Here is a 22,682-nt window from a genome sequence, read left to right as displayed (position 1 = left end):
TTTCTGAGAAACAAAGAGGGAAGCAGAGGAAGTGGCAGGCTCCCCATGAAGTAGAGACCCCTATGTGGGACTCCATTCCAGGACCCTAAGATCATGACCTGAGCCAAAGGCAGACGCTTAACCAACTGAACCATCCAGGTGCCCAAAAAGGTTCTAATTTTATGAAAATAAAGTTCTGTTATTCAATTCAGCTTTTTTTTTTTTTTTTAGTTTATTTACTTTTTAGTAATCTCTATACCCTACATGGGGCTCGAACTCACAACCCCAAGATCAAAAGTTGCATGCTCCACCGACCAAGCCAGCCAGACACCCCTCAATTCACCTTTCTTAATTAAGATTATGGCAAATGGAATTTTTGAACCACAATTGAGTCCTCAAAACTAAATTTTGCAACATTAGAATGCCAAAATTCTACAAATATCTCAAGAGTAGTTACCCTAAATATAAAAACCATCATACAAAGATTCTATCCGTGTTCAGCCGTGAACAGCTGTTTCCCATTATGAAACTAAATAAAACTATTGCTCTCAGTTAAAGGATTCAAGGCTGAATTCTATACAGCACATCGCAATGTGAAACGCAAGACCTGACATTGACATGTTGGGGCAAAAGAAAAAGTGTCATATTTCTGGTTATATAGCAAAGGAGTAATGAGTTATGAAAGAAAAATAATAATAATTAAATATTTCTTTTTTAATGTTATATTTTTCAATTCTGAATGTAATATATAATCTCTAATACCTGCATGTTTGTATTATGTTATGTGCTTATGCAACGTTCAAATAAAAATGAAAGAAAGCTTGATTACATTTCTAGCAGCTGATTTTTCTTCAACTCAGCCCACTTTACTCCTCTTTGTTGCATTTCTGAATTCTATAGAAATCTAAGTTTGCAACCTCTAGTGTACACCATATATTATGTATTATTTTATTTCAATACATGCTCACTAGTTTAATGGTGAAAATGTGGAAAATTCAAAATAGAAAACTAAGCCCACTTATTACCTTGAGAGTGCTTATCAAAACAAAAACAAAACCATGCATTATACAAAATACATATTTTAATAACAATAGAATCACACCACACATAAAGTTTTATCAATTTTCCATATTTTTAAGTGTTCTACAAGATTTTAATGGCTGTGTATTATTGTATGCTTGTAATATAACTCAACATATTTGCTGTTATTGCATATTTAATTCATTTCCCATTTAGAAAGCATTGGTCTTGATACCAATTCTGTTTCCATCTTTTTCTTAAACATAGCTATGCTTTTACTCATCGTGTCTTAAACCTACTACCTCAGTTTCCATTCGTAGTTTCCATAAAGGCTAGAATTAGATCAAATTAGAATTTTGTAGTCCTCTGAGGAAGCTAAAAGTATAGCTTAAATTGTGAATTCTTCTTCACAATGTCAGAGCCCAACAACCTCTGACATTTCCATTAATCCTAAGCTGCATTTTTCTGGACACTTAGTTATTATTATTATTATTATTATTATTAATTATTATCTCAGAGGGCAACAGTTTTGTATGATGAGGGGGTCTCTGGTTGGTTCATTTGCTTATATAGACTCCCTTGAAAGAGCCAGAGCTATCCCAGAAAGATAAAATTCAAGCTCTCCAAGTCAATGATGCCTAAATATGGTGAGAGACAGCATCTCTCTGAGATTAGGACCAACAGCCAGCTGCCAGCCAGCCAGCCCAGATAGCAACGCTATTTTTACCTTCTTAGGCTTGTGTCACTTGACTGCCCTTGCCACCAACCCTACTCCTACCACTATTTGTATTCATTACAAATGTCCAAAAATCTCACACCTCTTAGTTCTACAAGAGATATAGGAGCCAATAGGATGCCTCCAATCTAATCAGGGAAGCACTCCTGCCAATAAGGAAGCCCTGCTTAATTATGAAATCATCATCACATCCTTGGGAATCTCTAGTTTGTACAACGCGACTCCACCATCAGGAAGCCTCTGGCTTGATAAAAGAAACCCAGCTTGCTGCCATGATGAAAGTTTCCCCAGAGTACCTGGCTGGCTTAGTCCTGTGGGGCATATGACTCTTGATCTTGGGACCATGAGTTTGAGACCTATGTTGAGTGTAGAACTTACTTTAAAAAAAAAGTTTCCCAGAAAATGTGCTGATGGCATTGAGTGGGCAGTAAAAATAACCAAGAACTTGCAAAGCTGGAAAAAAGACCTTGAGATCACCTGCTTGGGCTGGAGCTCCAAGACTGCAGAGCAGAGACAAGCTAAGAAGAGTCTATCTTTTGCAGCTGGACAAAGGACATCATGAGCTGACCAGAAAAACAGTCTATAGAGTAACTATCTTTGATAGAAATAATAAAGATATAAACTGAACAGCCTAAGTTTTTAAGTAAAAGAAGAATCAAGATTTTCTGGCAAAAGATTGCAGGTGAGCACATGCATTCACTTTCTCTCTTCTGTGAGACCCCATGAAAACTAATTTTTTAAATTATAAACCCTGAATACAGGACAAAAATGAGAGGAGTCCTTTAGCAGAGGAAGAATTTCAGCCCATTTCTGGAAATATTAATGCCAATAAAGAAGAGCTGATGAAGCAAAGGAAGTGGCTTGGGAAGGGTCAAGACTTGGAAACATCAGACAAGGTGGGTGATAAAAGTGTAAAGTGAGCATGTAACTTAAAATCTGTATACAGAATGGTGACTTACACTGGGCTGACAGAATGGACTGCAACCAAGGCCAGAGAGAGAAGGGAGATGTGTGTGTATATAGGGTTGGGGGTGGAGAACAGAGGAGAGAACAGTGGAGGAGAGCTCTTCTCTAGGGAACTTTTGTCTAGGAGAACAGAAGTAGCAAGGCTTGTTGATGATACCTCAGAGTAAAGAAAGCAAAGAAATCATAGCATTTCAGAAAGCACCCACCCGAGCCTCCATTCTCACTCCAACCAAAGCCTCCCAGTGGCCCCAGGCATACTGCTTAGTCCCTCATCTTCCCATATAAATGACAGCCAGGGATTTCCCAGATACTGAGAAAAGCCTGCAACATGAAAGAAAATTATAGAAAGCTTGATCCTCATCCATCATAACCAGAAGTCAAAAGATAACGTCTGAAGTTGATAACTCAAGGAAGAATGATATAAGCGTATTATTTAGAACTAAAAACAGGAACAGATAAAAAGAGTTTTCTCAATAGCAGGACAGGAGATAGGGGAGTGAAGTGGGATAGGCATCTATTGTTTTTTATCATAAGCCCTTTGATAATATTTGGTTAGGGTGAAGTTTTTTTAACTTTTAAAATATTTTTAAGAAAAGGTCACATTGTGGAAGTTATTGCCATAAAAGGAATCATCAAAATAATTCATTGCTATGTAACTTAACTTTGTGTTCCTAGAGTTCTCATTTTTGTTCCTGAATTTATTTTAAGTAACCAATGCAAATGGAGATTCTCCAGCAGTTATTTTGTACATGTCCATATCAGGTAGTAAGTACTTTATGCTTCAGGGAATTGTTATAAAGAAGGAACCAGATTATATTACCCCTAAGGAATTTAATGGAGGGTTTTCTTTTTTGTTTGACAATTAAGTCAAGGAGAAAAAAGAAATTAAGACCTAAAGGATGAAGTCAGAGTCCTCCACCACCCCCAATACTTCTTGAGCACATACTATGTGCCAGGCAAAGTCCTAGATGATGGATATGCCATAGTGACTGGACAGACAAGGTACTGTCCTAGAACTAACATTCTAGTCAGAGATGGGAGACAAACTATAGATAAAAAGAAACAAATAAATAAATGGAGGTATCATTAGATGCTGTCAAGAAACATGCAGAGAATTCAAATGGTTTGATGATAGAAAGTGGTTCATTAGCTACCTTAGTGTAGATGATCAAGATGACATGATCCCTATTTGAGGGATGACATTTAAGCTGACATCAAAATAAAAAGCCTTGTAAAGCCTGGGGGGTAGGAGAAAGGGGGAAAACATTCCAAGCAGAAAAGCTCTAAGTTGGAAAGGGATAGAGCTTTAACATGGCATATGTATATATTCAAGAACAGAGAGAAGACCATTCTGGCTGAACTTAGTAGGTAAGAGCAATGAGAAGATAGTAACAGGATGATGTAGGAAATGCGAGGACCAGATCATGTTGCATTTGTAAGTCATAGTAAGGAACTCGGATGTTATTATAATCATAACATTGTGTAAGGAGAGCCTTAAGCAAAAGAGAGATCTGATCCAGGTTTTCAAACCACTTCCTACACAATCTGCACAGCCTGCCCACAGAATAGTGAGAAAGAACCGTTTTTTTAATGTTTAAGTCAGTACCCTTTGGGAATGGTTTGTTACACAGCAAAAGCTAACTGGTTACAAGAATACAGAAAAATCAATTTACCTCTCACCAAGAAAAGACTCTCAAATCACATACTTCAGGCTCAGGGCTGTCTCCCTCTCCTCAATAACTTCTGAAAAGTATCCATCTTTTTCTGCCTAACATGTCATACATCTATTGATTCCCCCTTTGGACCCTCACCTATCCTAGGGGAAGAAAAGTTGATGGCCCTGGTCAAGATAAGAGCTGGCCCTGTCAGAGGTGTGTACGAAGGGATCTGATTGGGTGACAATGGAACCCAAGTTAAGCATGTGGTGACAAAGTCTGAGTAGCTGCATTGCAAATACAGGGTGGGACTGACAAGAGTGTAACTCAGAAGACAGCAGGGAAGAAATCTCCCCAAGCAGCTCTGCTCTGAACTCTGCCCTATCCAAGAACTCTTTACCCAGCCAAGAGATCCGCAACCCAGTGGAGAGTCCATGGACTCCGTAAGAAAGAGTTTACAGCTTCCTTCCTCAAAAGTCTCCAAGATAAACAGAATAAACACCAGTTGGTCTCAGCTGGTCGCACGTTGGCCTGCCTGGAAGAGGGGGATGCCAGAGATAGCTTCTTGAGGTTGCTTCCAGCCCTGCATTTCTAGGAAATAGACAATTATGAACAACATGGATTTTATTATCGTGACATCTCTAAGGTCTCTGCATAAAGCCTATATTTAAAAATATAAACATGTAAGTGAAAAAAAATGTCAGGGGAATAAATATTTGTCTTAAAAGAGACCATCTGTTTCAAATTTTTATTTTAAAAAAAACGCAACATGTGTTTTATTTTAAATTTGTATGTGTGTTGTTATCCTTGGGTTAAGTATTAGGTAAATAGACAGAAGCATTGAGAATCCATTTTCCAGCAAATTTTGGTTAGAAATCCTTGCACACGTGATGCAGGAGATAATTTGGGGGCTAATTGGAGCTTTGTGGGCAGCCAACCCTTTGCAGCCCTCTCCCCCACTCAGTCCCTGTGTGATGGGGATGAGGGTTTCTCTGGCACTGCTGTTTGTTTTGGACAAGATGACATTTTACACCTCAGCCGACACAACACATTGCAGGCGCTCCAGGACAGCCAGCTTCCAAATGTGGGTGCGGCCAGCACGGCAGAACCACAGGGCTCACTTTTGTTTGGGCCCCAGATGCAGCCTCAAATCTCAGTCAACTTGGATGCAAATCCTTTTCAGTGGCTGTAACCAGGCTGGCTGGTGTGAGGGCGGAATGGCGAGGAAAGACAACTATGAAGTGGTCTTGCTGGACAAATGGGGGAAAACATGAAAGAAGTCATTTTGGAAAGGGGATACAATATAGAATTGTGAAGTAGTGTGGTATGCTTTGGAAAATGGCATTAATTTGGAGTGCCTGGAGATGAAACTGGAGTGGTGGCTGGAAACCGTGAACACCTGTTCGGAGCTGCTCCTTCCCCTATTCACTGCGGGTGATTCTGGTGGAGGGGGCTGCCAAGCTCTCCACTCAGAACACACCATTTCCCCCTGGACACAGCCATTGGTGGAAGAGTGTTCATGTTACCCAGTTAGGTCCAAAAAGAGTCCTTTTCAGGGGGACTTCTAGAGATCCGTGAGAAAGAGCGCTTGCCTCCTAAGATGATGGGCTGAAAGGAAGCAAGGCATCTTTCTCATTTCTATCATGTGGAGAGTTCCTGCTCTTGAATTAAGGCCAGCATAGAAAAGCAAAGAGGAGAGAGGGAAAGTTGATTGACCTTATTTCAGTTCCTGGATCCAACTACACCTAATCAGGTTGTTTCCATTTTTACCAGAATTGGTCAGAGTTGGGTTTCTGTCTCCTGCAACTAAGAAATTTTTGGCTAATACAGTTGGAATCAGAAGCAAAAATTAAACTGGCAACAAGAAGCAGACAACCCTGCCTGATAAAGGCAAGAGTCCAGTGGCCCCCTATGGTAGAGAGAGTTAGCTGCCCACCAAAACATATGCTCCCACTCCATTATATAGGGTTTTTACTGGGAACTGGATGCCCAGCCAAGAATTACATTTCCCAGCATCTGCTCCTGCCTTGTATCTGGACATGGTATCCGAGGCCCAGAGGGACGATAGCACCACAAGACAGAAAGAGTGTGTATCCCTGACACATCACACTGAGAACAGCCACCACCAAAAAGGTGCACAGACAGCTAATGTCAGCCAGAAATAAATTTCTACTGAGTTTGAGCCATTAAGTCATTTGGGATCTTATTGTTTACAGCAGCTCTGGTTCCCCTAATTAATACACCCCCTTCAACATTCTGGAAGTTGCTTGCAGTCCTCAAAGTCTGCACCTCACTCCTTTACTCTCTAGTGCCAGAATTACTCAGATCAGCGATTACTGCTGGTGAAATCTGTCACCACAGCATCTGTCAGTTTCATGCATTTACAGAGCACCTCCTATGTGCCAGGCTGCATACTAGCTATTCAGGGTTACAAAGGTGAATTAGATGTGCCATATTTCATAGACTCTAAGTCACCATTGGTTGTGAGATATATCATTATTTTATGTACCACTAAAAAAAATTAGTACCACAGAGAAGATATATTGCCAATTAAACTACGACATGTCATCAAAAGCTATTCTAATTTCAGAAATGTAATTGAGTGGAGGGGAGTACATCTTAAAACTAATGAAATGCAGTATTTCTCACCTTCAGGAAGCAGAGATCTTATAGGGGAGGCAGATAAGAAAATATATATGTACCATGTGATACAAAAGCATTAACAGGTATGTGAACGGTTCAGCTGGAACCCTGAGAAGTAGTTGACATAGCCATAGAACTGGGGAAATCTTCACAAAGATGACATTTGAGCTGAATCTTGAAAGAAGGAGAATGGAAGTGAATGCCAGGAGAGATTCTCCCCAGGGCCAGCAGGGCTAACAGGTCTTCTAGACGCCTTCTCCAAGGCTTTAGAGGGGCTTTCATGATTCTCCAGAGACTACAATGGTTTAGCAGAATCTCAAAATACTGTAGCAGTAAATTCCAATCTGACAGCTTTATTTTCTGGATAAATGGAGGTTAATCCCTTAGGTGCCAAGGCATAATTTTAACTGGATATTTTTAGTGGAAATCCTTCCAAAATGCACCATAGTAAACCCTTGGCATCTGCAAGGGGTACCTCAAGGGGTCTTGGTGAATCTCCAAATTCATGAATACAGCTAAGCCTAGACAGACTCCTGGCCGCTCAAGAATCACATTTACATGAAAAGCCACAGGTATCCAGTGTGCAGCCTGGCACCACACATCACCCTCCCTTGCACTGACTCTACAGTTTTCCTCTTGCTTGATGAGCAATTATATGTAACTGGTACATTGACTACGCATGACTTATGATGTAATCAAAGCACAATTTTATTTTCGTTTCCCATTATCCCTTTAAACCTGATTCCATGTGGGTAGTCTTCCTCTACCGCTGAATAAAAACTCCTGTTGGTCCATGGCTTTTTAGTTCAGTCTTGGACGATTGACACACAAAGTCACTTAAAACGACAGATACAGTCCCAATTCAGTAACTCGAATGTCCATTTCTATTTAATAATTAAACTTAAGAACATGTCTTCCTCCCTCTCCATTGTTCCACTTGGCTTTAGGCTAGAAGCTGTCTTGGGAAGGGAGGGAATGGATGGTGTCTCTATCTGCTTTGTGTGTCTTTTACACACACACATACACACACACGCACACAGTGGGGAAGGAGTCAGAGCACTGCAACAGCTCTCTCCAGAGAAATCTCCTTTTTGATCTATTCCCCCTCTTCAGTGCCACAACCATTTCATATTCTCAAGATGGATAAGATGGTGTCAACAGTTCTGTTTGCTTCATACGTTCTGCTGGGTAATGAGCTAACTCTGTAATTTCACATCTATTGTTCCTTGATGTCTCTGTCTAATTTTAATTTTTAACACCCTATAGGATATATTGTTATGGACTTAAAATTTGTGTTTTCCGTCCAAAATTCATAGTTTGAAGCCCTAACTTCCAACATAATGGTATTTGGAGATGAGGCCTTTGAGAGGTAATTAGGGTTCATGAGGTTATGAGGGCCCCACCTTCATGGGATTAGTGGCTTTATAAGAAGAGGAAAATCTAGGGCAGCCCAGGTGGCTCAGTGGTTTAGTGCCACCTTCAGCCCAGAGCCTGATCCTAGAGACCTGGGATCGAGTCCCACATCAGGCTCCCTGCATGGAGCCTGCTTCTCCCTCTGCCTGCATCTCTGCCTTTCTCTCTCTCTCTCTCTCTCTCTCTCTCTCTCTGTGTGTGTGTGTCTCATGAATAAATAAATAAAATCTTAAAAAAAAAAAAAGAAGAAGAAGAAGAAGAGGAAGATCTCTTCTCTTCTCTCTCCTCCCCCTTTCTCACTCTTTCCCTCCCCCATCCCTCTTCCACAACTCCACTCTGCTATGAGAGGACACAGCAAGAAGGTAGCTGTCTGCAAGTCTGGAAGAGAGTTCTAACCAGAATCCAACCACCTGGCACCCTGATCACAGGTTCCAGCCTTCAGAACTGTGAGAAAACAAGTCCCTGTTGTTTAAGCCACCTTGCCTATGCTGTTTTGTTATGGAAGTCCCAGCTGACTAATACAATTACTAATCAGAGAACTTACTGAAATAGTTTTACTGACTGCTTTCTCTAGTTTCTATGCACACACATCAAAGGCACTCAAAAATATTTACAAATAAATGAGTGAAAGTCTAGAAGAATGACAGATTCCCTCACTTCAGATGTCTAAGCCATTGCATAAGATTACATTCCATTCTGTGAGTGATTTTCTTTGTTTTTTAAATGTGCAAGTAATACATGAACAGCATTCTTTTGTGTATGTATACGTGTGTGAAACAACACACAAGTAGACAGAGGAGAAAGTAGACATTCCCCTTCGCCAGCCTCCTCCCCAGCTCATCTAGAGACATACCTATGAAAGATCATTTCAGGTGTTTCTAAATCTTTCCTCATATGATGTTGCAAAATACATCTTTGACATGCCTTTTTGGGCTCACGTGCAAGTGCTTACCTGGCTTAGATGATTTATACACTGCAAGTTTGGCTTGCCTCGGCCACATTGCCGTCCTAAGGGCAGGGTTGACACCCCGCACCACCAAAAGTTGCCCCCACACACCCAACACAGAATATTTTAAGCCCTTATCAAGTTTTTATCAATCTGATATTAGAAGAAAAACATCCCGTTGTTAACTTTTTACTGCAAATTGCTTTTTCCTATTCTGTGTCTATTTTTCTATGGGGTTGTTTGCCTTTTAATTGTTATTTTATAGAAACTCTATTTTGTGGTTACTAACCCTTTGTCTGTCATATATGTTACAAACACTCTTTCCTAGGCTATCATTTGTCCTTTAATTCTGTTCATGGTGTCTTTTTGTTTTGGACAAAATATTTTATTTTTATGTAGTCAAATATAACAGGTGTCTCCTTTCCAGCATTCTTTGCTATTTCCAAGATAAATAAAATATTCACTTAGATTTTCTTCAAATATTTTGAAAGTTTTTGTTGTTATTATTGTTGTTTGGGATTTTATTTCATTTAGCTCCTTATTCCATCCAGAATGGATTTTTATACATGAGGGGAAAGGGGAGAGCTTTTTTTTTTCCTAAATTTCCAGTGGTCCCAATCTCATTATTGAGTAATCTGGTCATTTTCCCCATCATTGGCAATGTCACCTTCATTGCTCACTAAATTACTACCTGAGGGCATGTGACATGTGTATGGCTGGTATTCCACTCTAACCTTTCCCAAATATCTCCTTTCCTAAACTTCTTCAGTTCCTTCACTACCATCAGGAGTAGTGGGTTCAAGGGGCAGGGGGATGCCTGGGTGGCTCAGTGGTTGAGCGTCTGCCTTCAGCTCAGGTCCTGATCCTGGGGTTCTAGGATCAAGTCCCACATCGGGCCCCCTGCGGGGATTCTGCTTCTTCCTCTGCTTCTCTCTGTGTGTCTCTCATGAATAAACAAAGTCTTTAAGAAAAAAAGGGAGTGGGCTTTGGGGGTGGAGCTGTTTCTCATGTATACACATACATTGAAGATTTCACTTCCATGATGGAAAACAGAATACAAATGCTTGAGACCATTAGTAAGAGGCTCCTTCCCCACCCCAGGTGTGCTCTGTGGACACATCAAATGTGTATTTCAGCAAATACCAAATTCTTACACATTAGGGAGCATGAAAGCTTCAGATGCACCTATTGCGTCCCAGATCACTTTCACACTCCGTCCCTAGAGCAAATTAGATTATATGCCACTGTTGTTGACCTGGAGTGGACACCAGCCTAGGCTGCTACTTAGGATGTAGACTGTTGATACTGATCTAGAACACCTCTGAATGGTGGGGATGATAGTCCATGGCAGTGGAATTCTGTTTCTGGATGTAAAAAGTATGCAGACATGTCTTAGAGGGATGTGTTCTAGAATCATCTCTCTCCAGCTTATTTCCTAGACATATCCTGGATATCCAAGATGCCAATCCCAAACTCCTCTGCTACCATGCAGAACAATAAGAGGCATTCTTGTAATGTAGAAGATGTTTCATTGTCTCAGATTAGAGGTGCCCTGAAAATAAATTTGCCATACAAGGCAATTATTTCCAGAAAGTCCTCAGATCAACAGTCCTAAAACTAAACATGTTATCTCTGAGAAGCAGTCCACATTTTAACTGATTCATAAATAACAATCCAGTACAAGTTACTTCATTTAGTTACCTTGGCACTAACGTAGCGTTTGTCTTGGATAGGGTCCTGACAGTAGCACTGCCCAAAGCCAGGCATGCTCTGGTGTTTTGCCAACATTTTATTTGGCTGTGGCAAGAGTCTGGTTATACCAGTCTTAAACATTCTTAGCCACGGGCACTCCTTCAGCTGTGCTAAATGAGGTAGGCCTTGGGGACCCCTTTTGCCCATCCATTTATGCACTAGAATGGGCTCAAGGCAACTTCAGAACAGAGTCCTGGTCTTGCTGGTGGGCAGTGACAGGAGGGCTCAGTTTTCCAAAGGGATGCCAACCTCCCCCATACTCAACTCTCAAGTTAAGACATGTGGAGCGATACTCAGTACAACAAAGAGGGCTGCCCTCAAGGTCCAGCTGGGAAGTACAGTTTGAAAGCCCCAACACTGAATATTTATTTAAAAATCCTACTGAGAAAAAACACTATCCAGAGAGGATTGCTTGAAGGATAAGCAGTTCATCCATGCTTCCAGATTTTCTAACACCAATCCCGGGATCCCTCCAGAGCAGCCACAACACAGATACCTGGAGTACATCACGTTGGCCCCAATAGAATTGTTTTTGCTGACCTGTTCTTGGTGTGATGCCATCAGCATTTTTTAATGTAATTACAAGAAACGGTCCCATGAAAAGCACCATTATACCTGGGGTAACAAGGCTGCTGAAGACATTGTTCATTACATCACACGGGTGTTTTCGTTATTAAGTATCCTCAGGGGTAATTCCGTCTGAATTTGTACTAAAAATAGTGTTTCTTCCAAGCAATTGGTTCACTTGTATGTGGCATGATTTTCTAGAGGGTGCTGTGAGGGACACCAGGCCAAGAGGCAGTTAACTGATGTTCCAGGAAAAAGGGACACCATAGTTCAAAAAAACAAAAAAAACAAAAACAAAAAAACAACAACAACAAAAAAAACAAATCTCGAGGCCCAAACTAGTTGTTTCGTCTTTACCACAGAACTTCTCTGAGTCCCTAATATGCTAACGTGCTGTCTATAATGTTACAAAGCATGACATTTACTTAGTGACTGAGATGATCATAATAACAGGCCACAGTCTTTGGGTCGGGCTCTGACCATAGAAGTCAATATCGTTACTTATATGCCAAAATTACCTTCCCTTACCCACCCTGAGACTCTGACTCACACTGCCCAGCACCTTTCAGCCTGGCTAGAGGCTCTGAAGTGTGACACGATGACTCTCAGATCTTGTCTCTTGCTCTCTCTCTCCCTCTACCTCTCCCCAACCTGACTGTAACCCAACACAGGCACTCATGCTCAGGAGAACCATCTGAGTCTTCAGACACTCCACTGCTGACCCATGGGGTGGCTGTTCCTCTGAATTCTCACAGATTGGCTCAGGTCCCATTTCACAGGCTGTCTGCTCCTGCCCCAGCCTCCGCTGCTCCAGCTTGTCAGGGTCTCTTATTTCTTTCTTTTCTCTTGCGTCACCTGGTTATTTCTGGAAGATTTGGCAAGACTTGGAGGGAAAATGCTGACATTTTATAGACATCACTACATAATTAAGATTCTGCTCTCCATCTATACAAGCAATAGACTCATTGAGGGCATAGTTTCCTCTTGGAATACCTAACATTTTCAAAAATTTGTGGCCATGGTTACTGGAGCTCCAAGGCTGCCATTTTGCAAGGAGGTCGTTCCTATCTCCACCACCATCTACTACCCACCCCCTTTCTGGATTCAAGGCTAAGGGAATGCCTTAGGATTCTAGAAAACTACATTCTGATTATGGCAGACTGTTGCTTATCAATTTCCCTCTCCTTTAGCGATAGAAGCCTCAATTTTTAGCTAGCATCTGGCAATCTAGAATAAATAATACATTTCCCAGCCACCTTTGCAACTACAAGTGAACATATGACTGAGTTCTAGCCAGTGAGATATAAGTGGAGCTGACATTTGTAACTTTTAGGAAATCTTTAAAGGCTTGCCTTTCTTAATCTATCTCTTCTTTCTTGTGGTTAGAATGTAAATGTGATGGCTGGAGCTCTAGCAGCCATCTTAAACCTTGAGGTGAAACACCAAGGAAAACAGAGCAGCAAAATGCAAGGAGCCTAGATCCCTGATAATTGTGGACCTACCATGCAGCCCTACACTCCCTAACTCTGGATCCTTGTATGTGAGTGAAAAATAAATATTCACCTAGTTTAAGCCTCAGTTATTTGCGTTTTTTCTCTGTCTTATAGCCATACTTTGTCCTAATTAAAACACTGGGTAAGTGGAGTTTTACTGAAACAGGCAAGAGCCTTGGATTCATAGCCAAAGGTTAAAAGGACTCTCAAGAAGGAACTTTCCAGTTTTCAAAACAAAGAGAGCATGTGAACAGAAAGTGAGAGGTAAAGCCACTAGATCCACAGAGATAACTGACTAGAGTCATGCTGGGAGCCTCTGTTACTTCAAGCACAGTTCCTGAATCACCACCATCAGTATCTCCCAGGAATTTATTAGAAATGCGGAATCTCAGGCCCACCCCAAACCTATTAAATCAGAATCTTCCTTTCTGAAAAATTCTCCAGGTGCTCCATATGCACACACAAGCGTGATATGCGTTGTCTTAGATGGCCTTTGATGTCACATAGAGACAAAAAACAAGGCCACAGTTCTATTCATCACAAGGAGCTGAAATTGGACAGAAATTATTTTGGAAAAGATAATTCCTCCCCCTGCCATTGGAAAAACTCCTACTACTCAAGATTATAGCAGAGAAATAGCCTGGCCATTCCAGGGTGTGCACAAGGGGAAAGAAAAAAGAGTTAATGAATGAAATTAGAACACTTACTCTGTAAATGCTAGAATAAAACTAAATTCTCACACTTCTTACCAGAAATAACCAAAGTCAACAAAATAAACTGATCTAGAAGAGAGAAGTCTATAATGTAAAAACTACACTAGAGGGATATCATCAATCCCTAGAGAATACACAATATCTGTAGAAGATACTTCCTACTAAGTGCAAGTTGAAAGTTACAAAGCACATGGGGAAATGGGGCACCTGGGTGACTCAGTCAGTTAAGCATCTGCCTTTGGTTCAGGTCATGATCCCAGGGTCCTGGGATGGAGCCCCGCATAGGGCTCAGTGGTCAGTGGGAAGCCTGGTTCTCCCTCTCCCCTTGTCTGCTGTTCTCCCTGCCTGTGCTTGCTTGCTCACTCTCTGTGTCAAATAAATTAATAAAATCTTTTAAAAAAAACAAAGCACATGGAGAGAGATGCAAATGCTAAAAGTGAGAAAAATCAATCCAAAGGAATTCCTGAATATGGAGCATTGAGAAAAGGAATTTAAAATAAGTTTGCCTAAAGCATTCTAAAGCTAGAAGAAGAACATAAATCCATAGAACAAGCACAGGACAGTATGAGAAAAGAAGTGCTGGTTGGAAAAAGAACCAAAATGAGGTTCTAAAAATGAAAAAAAACCATAATCATTCAAATTAAAAAACAACCATTTCTAATGGTTGGTTAATTCATCCATTGACATCGCTGTAGAGAAAGCCAGTGACTTGAAGCACATGCGAGGAAATCCTCCAGAATACAACACAAACATAGTAAGGACATTTTTAACATATGAAAATGAAAAAATATATGAAAAAGAGATTGAGAAACATAAAGAATGTGTTTTAATATTCTCTGTCAGCTGGTGCTGTAAAAAAAGAGACAACACAGAATAGAGTGAGAGGTAAGATTTGAAGACATGATGGCTAAGGACCTTCCAGATTTGAAAAAAGGTTCTTAGCCTTGGGTTGAAAAAGCACACAGAATAAGTAAAAACAAATACACACTTAGACACATGCTCATGAAACCACAGAACATCAAGGGGAAAGATAAGACTTTTAAAGATACTGGAGAGTAGAGCAAGATTATCTTCAAAGAAATGTCTATCAGATTGATATCATTCTTCCTACTGGCAACAATAGCTGCCAGAGATGAGACAATAATATCTGAAAAAGTGCTAAGGGGGAAAAAGTCCATCTGCAGTTCTATATTCAGCTGACCCACATCTGAGATGAGGGACAAAGGAAAGATACTTTCAGAGAAAGATTAAGAGTTAACTAAACACAGATCTTCACAGAATAACTACCACAGGAGGACTTCAAAAAAATCAAAAGTGAGATGGAATGGTAAGAAGCAATTGTGTGCAAAAGAAATTATGAACACATTGGTAAGTCTAAATAGGTGCAGATTCTAAAAAATACTAGTAATGACAAATGGTGAGTAAAAACGTGGTAAAACGAAACAATAGACCAGGGAAAACAGGAGCCAAGTTAAAGCATTCTAAGTTCTATGTCTTACTTAGGAAGAGAATAGATATATCAATTAACTTAAAGTTTGTTCACAAAATATGAAGTATGGGTGTTAAAAATGTTAGGGAAACAACATAAATAATAAAACAATGTGTGATTCCCAAAGTGGAAGAAATACACAGTCTCGATATGGACACATCCTCATAAAGTGAGTGCAAATCACTTGAAGGAGTGCAATCGCTTGAAGGAATGCACATCAATTTCATGATAGAGATTGTCTCCAGATGAGATTGGAAAGCAGTTCAATGAAGATTTTAGCATGATCAGTACCCTGTTTTTACAAAATGTAAGCAAATATTCACTTAAACTTAGCTATGAGATGTTATTGTATTGTTTCCTCTATACCTCTCTGTAATTTAAATTTATTTTTTCAATTAAAAAAATGTTTAGGGATCCCAGGGTGGCTCAGCGGTTTGGCGCCTGCCTTTGGCCCAGGGTGCGATCCTGGAGTCCTGGGATTGAGTCCCGTGTTGGGCTCCCGGCATGGGGCCTGCTTCTCCCTCTGCCTGTGTCTCTGCCTTTCTGTCTGTCTATCATGAATAAATAAATTTAAAATTTTTTTAATGTTTAAAGGAAGGAGCTATGAATCCAAAAGGGTTTATGTTTGCTTAAGGGTGATGAAGGAGGAAATAGAGAGCCCAGCTCTGTGCCAGAAGGATGATACCCACTGGGAAGCATCCAGGTGTTGCAGGGATGGGAGAGGCTTCAAGGGCAGGACTATTGTAGGGTTCCAAGGCCCCGTTCCCACCATGGTCTTTGCATCTACTTGGCTTTTTTTTTTTTTTTTTTTATGATAGTCACACAGAGAGAGAGAAAGAGAGAGGCAGAGACATAGGCAGAGGGAGAAGCAGGCTCCATGCATCTGGGAGCCCGACGTGGGATTCGATTCCGGGTCTCCAGGATCGCGCCCTGGGCCAAAGGCAGGCGCTAAACCGCTGCGCCACCCAGGGATCCCCATCTACTTGGTTTTATATAACATTCTACAATAGCTTCTGCTCACCCTGCACGAAACCATCCAGTCCTAGGGTTTAGCTCTGGCACCTGTAGATGTATTAAGGGACCTTGTGAGGTGCAGCAAACTCATTAGGGAGCAAGAATTTGTGAGTGTAGATGGAAGATGGGGTCAGAAAAGGTGGCCTGTTCTATATGCCACATATACCTTTGTATCAATTATCTCATTTAGTTATAGCCTCATAAACAGCTCTTTAAGATGAGTATTATCTTCACAGAACTACTGTTTTGCCTGACGCCTCTTTCCCCCATGAACTGCAGAATTGGATCTGGAAATAATAATAATAAAGCAGGGATCCCTGGGTGGTGCAGCGGTTTGGCACCTGCCTTTGGCCCAGGGCGCGATCCTGGAGACCCGGGATCGAATCCCACGTCGGGCTCCCGGTGCATGGAGCCTGCTTCTCCCTCTGCCTGTGTCTCTGCCTCTCTCTCTCTCTCTGTGACTATCATAAATAAATAAAAATTAAAAATAATAATAATAAAGCAGTGACATGTCCTCTCACTAAGGCCTCCAACACTACTTTTAAACCTTGCCTATGTTCCTTTGTCCCCCTGCCCCCCAAGACTTCTGTCCTCTACTTTTGACTCTGAGAGACTTCCTACTACCTGCACCCATTGGCTTGCTGGCCTGAGTCTTCACAATTGGGCTGCATAACTCTAGGATGAGCCACTGGCTCTTCACCACCTACAGCCATCAACTTGCCCATTTCACTTTGCAATTTACCCAGGCTAGGAGTAGAGCAGGAGATGTGAGGTGAGGAGGCCCCACATTTACCTCTCAGGTGTGTAAGCAAGTGTCCATAGGGCAGGGATGGGACCTAATAATATCTGTGGTGTGCTCTGGAGGCTTTGCTCATATTTGCTCATCTAACCTTCCCAACAAGCCCACAAAGTATCACTAGCCCCATTTTAGACGTGGAAGGGCAGCTTCATAGAGGGTAAGTGACTTCCCAGAATTAGGAGTTGTTTCACTTGTGGAAATGGATGAAGATACATAGGCTCTAGAATCCTGAGTATATGACTCATAGTCTTCCATGGCCATCCTTGGGAAGTCCTCCAAGGGTTACAGATGCCCTAGGATGATGATGATGATGATGATGATGATGATGATGATGATAGTAACAACATAACAGAAACATTTACTGAGTGTTGAACACATATCATGTACTTTATATACATTACGTACTACTCTTAAACCTATAACAGTTATCAGATAAGTACGATAATGACCCCTATTTCACAGTCAAGGAAACTGGAAGCTTTTAAGGGTTAAGATATTTTCCACATTAAAGCCTATAAAATTATGTGGTGGAATTTCAACCCAGGTTATCTGACTTTAAAAACCAAACGTGTAACCACTGGATTAGTCAGGGTTAGGTCCTATACGTGACAGAAAATTCCAATGTAGCCATGATTTAAACAAGACAGTTTATTTCTTTCTGAATTAAAAGAATGCTAGAACCTGATGATCCAAGGCTATCTGGCATTTCCTCTATCCTCGGCATCCAGCTTATCACTCTGTCATGCTACAGTATGTCCCTCACGTCCTTATATTCTAAGGTGGTTGCTAGCATTCCAGCCATCACATCTGTATTAGTGAGATAGAGGGGGAAAAGCAAAGGTCAAATATCACTCATCTTTTAAGTATGTTTCCTAAAAACCAACCATACTAGGTTTAAGAAAACTTTATTCTGTCTGGGACTCTAGCCCTACACTTACTTTGGTGAGCTGGACTGAACCAAGTATAAGCCCAGTACAGACAGGCTTAACACCCAGATCAGAACAAAACAGTCCAGTGATTTCCCTGTGTCCTTTCTACCAGGCTCATTTGCCGCAGCTGCAACATCCAAAACAGTGAGAGAAAATACACCAGTAAACATCCTTGGTTGTGTCCTCCCCTTGGGTGAGGAGTGAGGAAGAACGGTGTTTGTGTCTTTTAGCAAAGGTGGCTGGCATCACTTTTGGATTTGAGCAAGGGTTGACTGATTCCAAATCCCATATTATTTCCACTGTACCAAACCACTTCTTTTTTAAAAACCAATAACAGTAGTTATTCAAATAAGTTAGTGAGGCCCATAAGGTTATCTAGCATGGATGTGTCTAAAGCTAGGGAATTGCTCTGAGGGCTCTGCCACTTGAGCCAGGAGCCACCCTGGTACTGCAGGGAGAGCAACTGTTCTAAGTCACATGATGATGGAGGGAAATCTACAGGATGCGACAGACAAGGGTGATTTCATGATATGTCATACTAGGGCCTCACTAGGGCGATTGGAGACTGTAAACAGGGGTCTTTAAGACTCACTGAAGTCTGCATTTTCCTACTGACTGTGTCCTTCCTGGTAAAGGCACGACTGCCCATGGGATGGTGGCAACTTCTTTTCACTCTCTGAGGGGCTTGCTTCCTCCTACTCCAGGACCTGGCAAAGACACTGAAACAGGATATTTTGAGCCTACTGCTTGACTCCATTTGTTCCCCCAGGACATTTGAGCTCACTCTCAGTAAAGATAGGTTTTGTCCCTTTTCTCCCTCTGTCACTCTACATTCACTTTATATCATAGACACCAGAGAAAATTCCATATGGCAAGAACATTAACTGATTGATCTGTTAGAAAAAGAAACTGATTAATGAAGTCACTCTTCCTGTAATAGGTCCACAAAGCTGACTTGATCCAGGTAGGAATCATTTCAATAAAATAAAAATGGAATAAATTAGAAATGCTCTAATGGTATCATGTATAGAAAAATTATTAAAGGAAGAGAGAACAGATCAGTTCCTTCAGAGCAAGCAAAACTTGTCTTAGTACTTAGCTCTAAAATAAGTTTTTCACACGAAGTGTCATGTTCACCTCCGTGGCTTCTTAGAACATTTGAAGTCACTGCTCTGTGAATCTGATTATATCTGTGAACCCACTCCCCAGTAAAAAATTTTAAAAAGCATATATAACAATGCAATCACATTTTTATTCAATTTCTGGAAATTCACAGGCTCCAGATGCTCATCCATGGATTCTACTTCAGGCACCCCAGCCTAGGTTTAGGTCATGACAGAGACACTTGCCTCAAACTCTTTCCAGGTGAGGAGAGGACAAGGAAGAGGGACAGAAAGAGAAAGGATTTCCTATAGCTAAAGGAGCCATGTTGGAAGATCTTCAAGATGTGGCTCAGTTGAAATATGCCACCATGTGCTTCTATGCCTTACCAAACACTGAGAATTCAAAATTAATAAATTCTTCCAGTGGTTTCTTTTAGGTACTTCCCTCCCTTCCTCTACCTTTTTTTTTTCCCCTCTACCTTTTTAGATTAAAGGTATATTTTAGTATAGTTGACTAAACCCCAACAGTGGTGACCAAGAGAATTTTGCTTTGATTTAGCTCATAAGCAAGTGCCTTCCCACAGGCTTGGAGCTGTGGAATGAGGTGAGGCCAGAACAACTGACGAGGCTAGGAGCAGAACACTCCACACACAACCAAAACACTCTACCCTCTGTTCTTCCTGAGCTCATGAACACCTCATGCAGAGGAATGAGGAAGGGCTTTGACATCAGACAAGGATTTAAATGCCTCTTTGTCACTATGTCACTTATGGCTTATATAGCTTGTGCAAGGCATTATATCCAAGCCACGTGGTCAGTACTATGTGCTTTAAAAACAAACATTTATTTCTCCCAATTCTGAAGGCTAGAATTCCAATATCAAGGCTTCAGTAGATTCGATGTCTGGTGAGAGCTCACTTCTTGATTCATAGATTGCCATCTTTTTGACCTAATTGCCTCCCCTCCCAAAGGCTGCACCTCCTAATACCATCACAGTTGGGATGCTTTGTGGGGCAGTGCGGGGAGGGGAGCACAAATATTCAGTCAATAGCCGAGTACAATGGGCAGGAAGGCCTCTGAGTCCCAGGGTGATAAGGAGGCAGTATGCTCATTCCCGGGGTCCTCCAGAATGTGCTAAAATTTGTTCAAGATGCTGGGGCCAGAGTAGAAATCTTGACTTGCTCACAAAGACTCAGAATGCAGCAGCATAGCCTAGAACCATTCTCTGAGGAGAGGCTGAAATGAAGGCCACACTCTTGTGTAAATGAACGAAAGGAAAGATTCTTAAATAACAGTGAAAGATGAGGCAAAGAACACCAAAGACATGGATGACATAGTGTTTGGGGTAGGTGGCAGAGCAGGCATGCATGCTGCTACTGGCATTTACCAAAGAACAATTTCCAAGTCCCATCTCCACTGTCAAGAGTCAAACCAACTCCTGCCTGGGGGTACTAGCTCCCCCTTCCTGCTTGCCCACACCTTGACTGGTCATCAGGAGCCCGGCTGGCTGGGTCCACATGCCCAGGAATAATAACAACTGCCACCCAAGGTGAAAAGAGATCTGCCCAGACTTTCCCCCAGATGAGATTACTTCCAGAAAGGAAATCTGCCTAGACAAGAGCTACTGAGAATGGGGAAAGGGCATGGCATATTGGAGCCATGTGGGAAAAATTGATTTCTGGGGCTTCCCACACCCAAAGATAGCAGAGAAATCAAATGTACCAGGAAGAGGTATCATCCTTCATAGCACCCACCCCCAGGCATTTATTTGAAGAGACATATCTGTGTCCTCTAGAACCCTAACGTGCTGTACTAGTCTGCACCAGTCTCCCTGGGAGGACCCATAGGAGACAAGGCTAGCCCCAGGCCCATCCTACCTCCTTTGGATATCACATATCAAATCAGCCTGAGCATCCAATCCAAAACCAAAGGAAAGAACACAGAAGCAAGGATTCCCAGAACCTCTCCACGCTGATTCCCAGCCACCCCCAGGCCTCTTCCCGGACTGGCCGTCTCGTTGGCAGAGCTCAAGGCAGGCTTATTTCCCCCAAGGTTGTCACAGACCAATTTTCTAAACTGCATGAAAACAGAAAACAAACAGAAAACCAAATCCACTAAAGCTTGAGTCTCAAAAACAGCTTGGCAGGCAGGAGCAACGTGCTAACAATTTCATGCTGTTTTAAGAGTTTCTAACGAAGCAACATGCACCAACAACCAGATGTGCCCTGATACCAGAAGGGAACACAGGCTTCTAGAGACAAAGATTCATAAAACAGGAAAACACTCATCAGGAAACATAGCTTCCAAGTGTGCTGGGCCCGGGGTAGCTGGTGGGGAGGCTGTCTCGGTCCATCTACCCTGTGAATTTGTTCGCACCACCCTTCCTTCAGTTCTGCCAAAGAATTTCGGTCAGCACCTTTTTCATGCTGGGCACCTGGGACACGGAGTGAGTGCTCACAGCCCACGCAGAGCAAAGGCAAAGAAGCAAATATAATTATAGGGTAATATGCTAGGTGTGAAATGGAAGAAAGAAGCCCAAGAAAAGAGGTCCTATTCAGGCTGGGTGGGAATCAGGGCACTTCTCAGAGAAGATTTGGATTCAATGTAGCTCAACATTATCTGTGGAGCCCTTACACACTGAGGACGCAGGAGGGAAAAGTCAGACATAGTTTGTTTACGTGGTTCTTACCCTCCAATAGGGAAAACAGCAGCCCCTCAAGAAGTGAATGGAAGCAAGTGGACTGTGCCTGTGGCAGGTGACTTCAGAGTATTTATATGGCAACTACTGCATGCAGGGTGGGTGTCAGAGCCGGCACAGCATCGATGCACACTGGCTACAAGCCGCACAGCCGTTGAAGGAAGCTGGTCCTGCCTCTTGTTTACGGGTCTGTGGCTTATAAATGGACCTTAGCTTCCCAGGGGAATGAGGTCATCCCTGAGTCTCTGTCACTAGGGCCCCACCACCTCTTAGATGACCACAGAGCCTACCATCAGTCAGAGCCCTGGGGTCCCAGCTGCCCCACAAGAGCATCCCCTGGGAGTCTGGTGGGGGCTGACCCGGGACAGACAGACGTCCATCATGCCACTTTCAATTTCTACCCCCTTAGCTTATCTTACTACCTGCCATGCTTGCAGTACACAACAATTAATATTTTTGTTACTGAAATTATTGTGAAATAACAGTTATAGTGCATCTGGGGTTGAAACTTCCTCATCAGATAAATGTAAACATGATGAGTTATAACAAAATTTTTGTAATACTCAATTTTGACATTTCTTCTTTATCAAAAAAAAAAAAAAATCTTCCTTTTTCTCAAAAAGTATCCGCTGGCCCTGGCCTCCCCTGGCCTGAGAGGTCACTCCAGGTCAGAAGTCCTTCTGCGCCTCAGGGAGTCCTCTCTCCCTGGCAAAGTCCATTAGCTCCGGCTTAATGCTGCCCTAAAGCCAGTGGCCCTTTTTATTAGG

The 22,682-nt window shown here is 41.9% G+C and overlaps 1 long non-coding RNA gene across 1 annotated transcript; it reads left to right on the top strand.

Annotated features, from left to right (window-relative positions):
• Positions 1-1,726: 1,726 nt before the first annotated feature.
• LOC140601460 (uncharacterized) lies at positions 1,727-5,087 on the top strand. The gene is made up of 3 exons (XR_012004449.1): positions 1,727-2,417; positions 2,497-2,631; positions 4,522-5,087. It is a non-coding gene; the product is annotated as an uncharacterized lncRNA (long non-coding RNA).
• Positions 5,088-22,682: the final 17,595 nt, after the last annotated feature.

This window comes from Canis lupus, chromosome 12 (assembly GCF_048164855.1).
Source record: "Canis lupus baileyi chromosome 12, mCanLup2.hap1, whole genome shotgun sequence".
NCBI classification, from domain to species: Eukaryota; Metazoa; Chordata; class Mammalia; order Carnivora; family Canidae; genus Canis; species Canis lupus.
The sequence above is the reverse complement of the archived record's forward strand: the minus strand, read 5'-3'. Positions and strand labels throughout refer to the sequence as shown.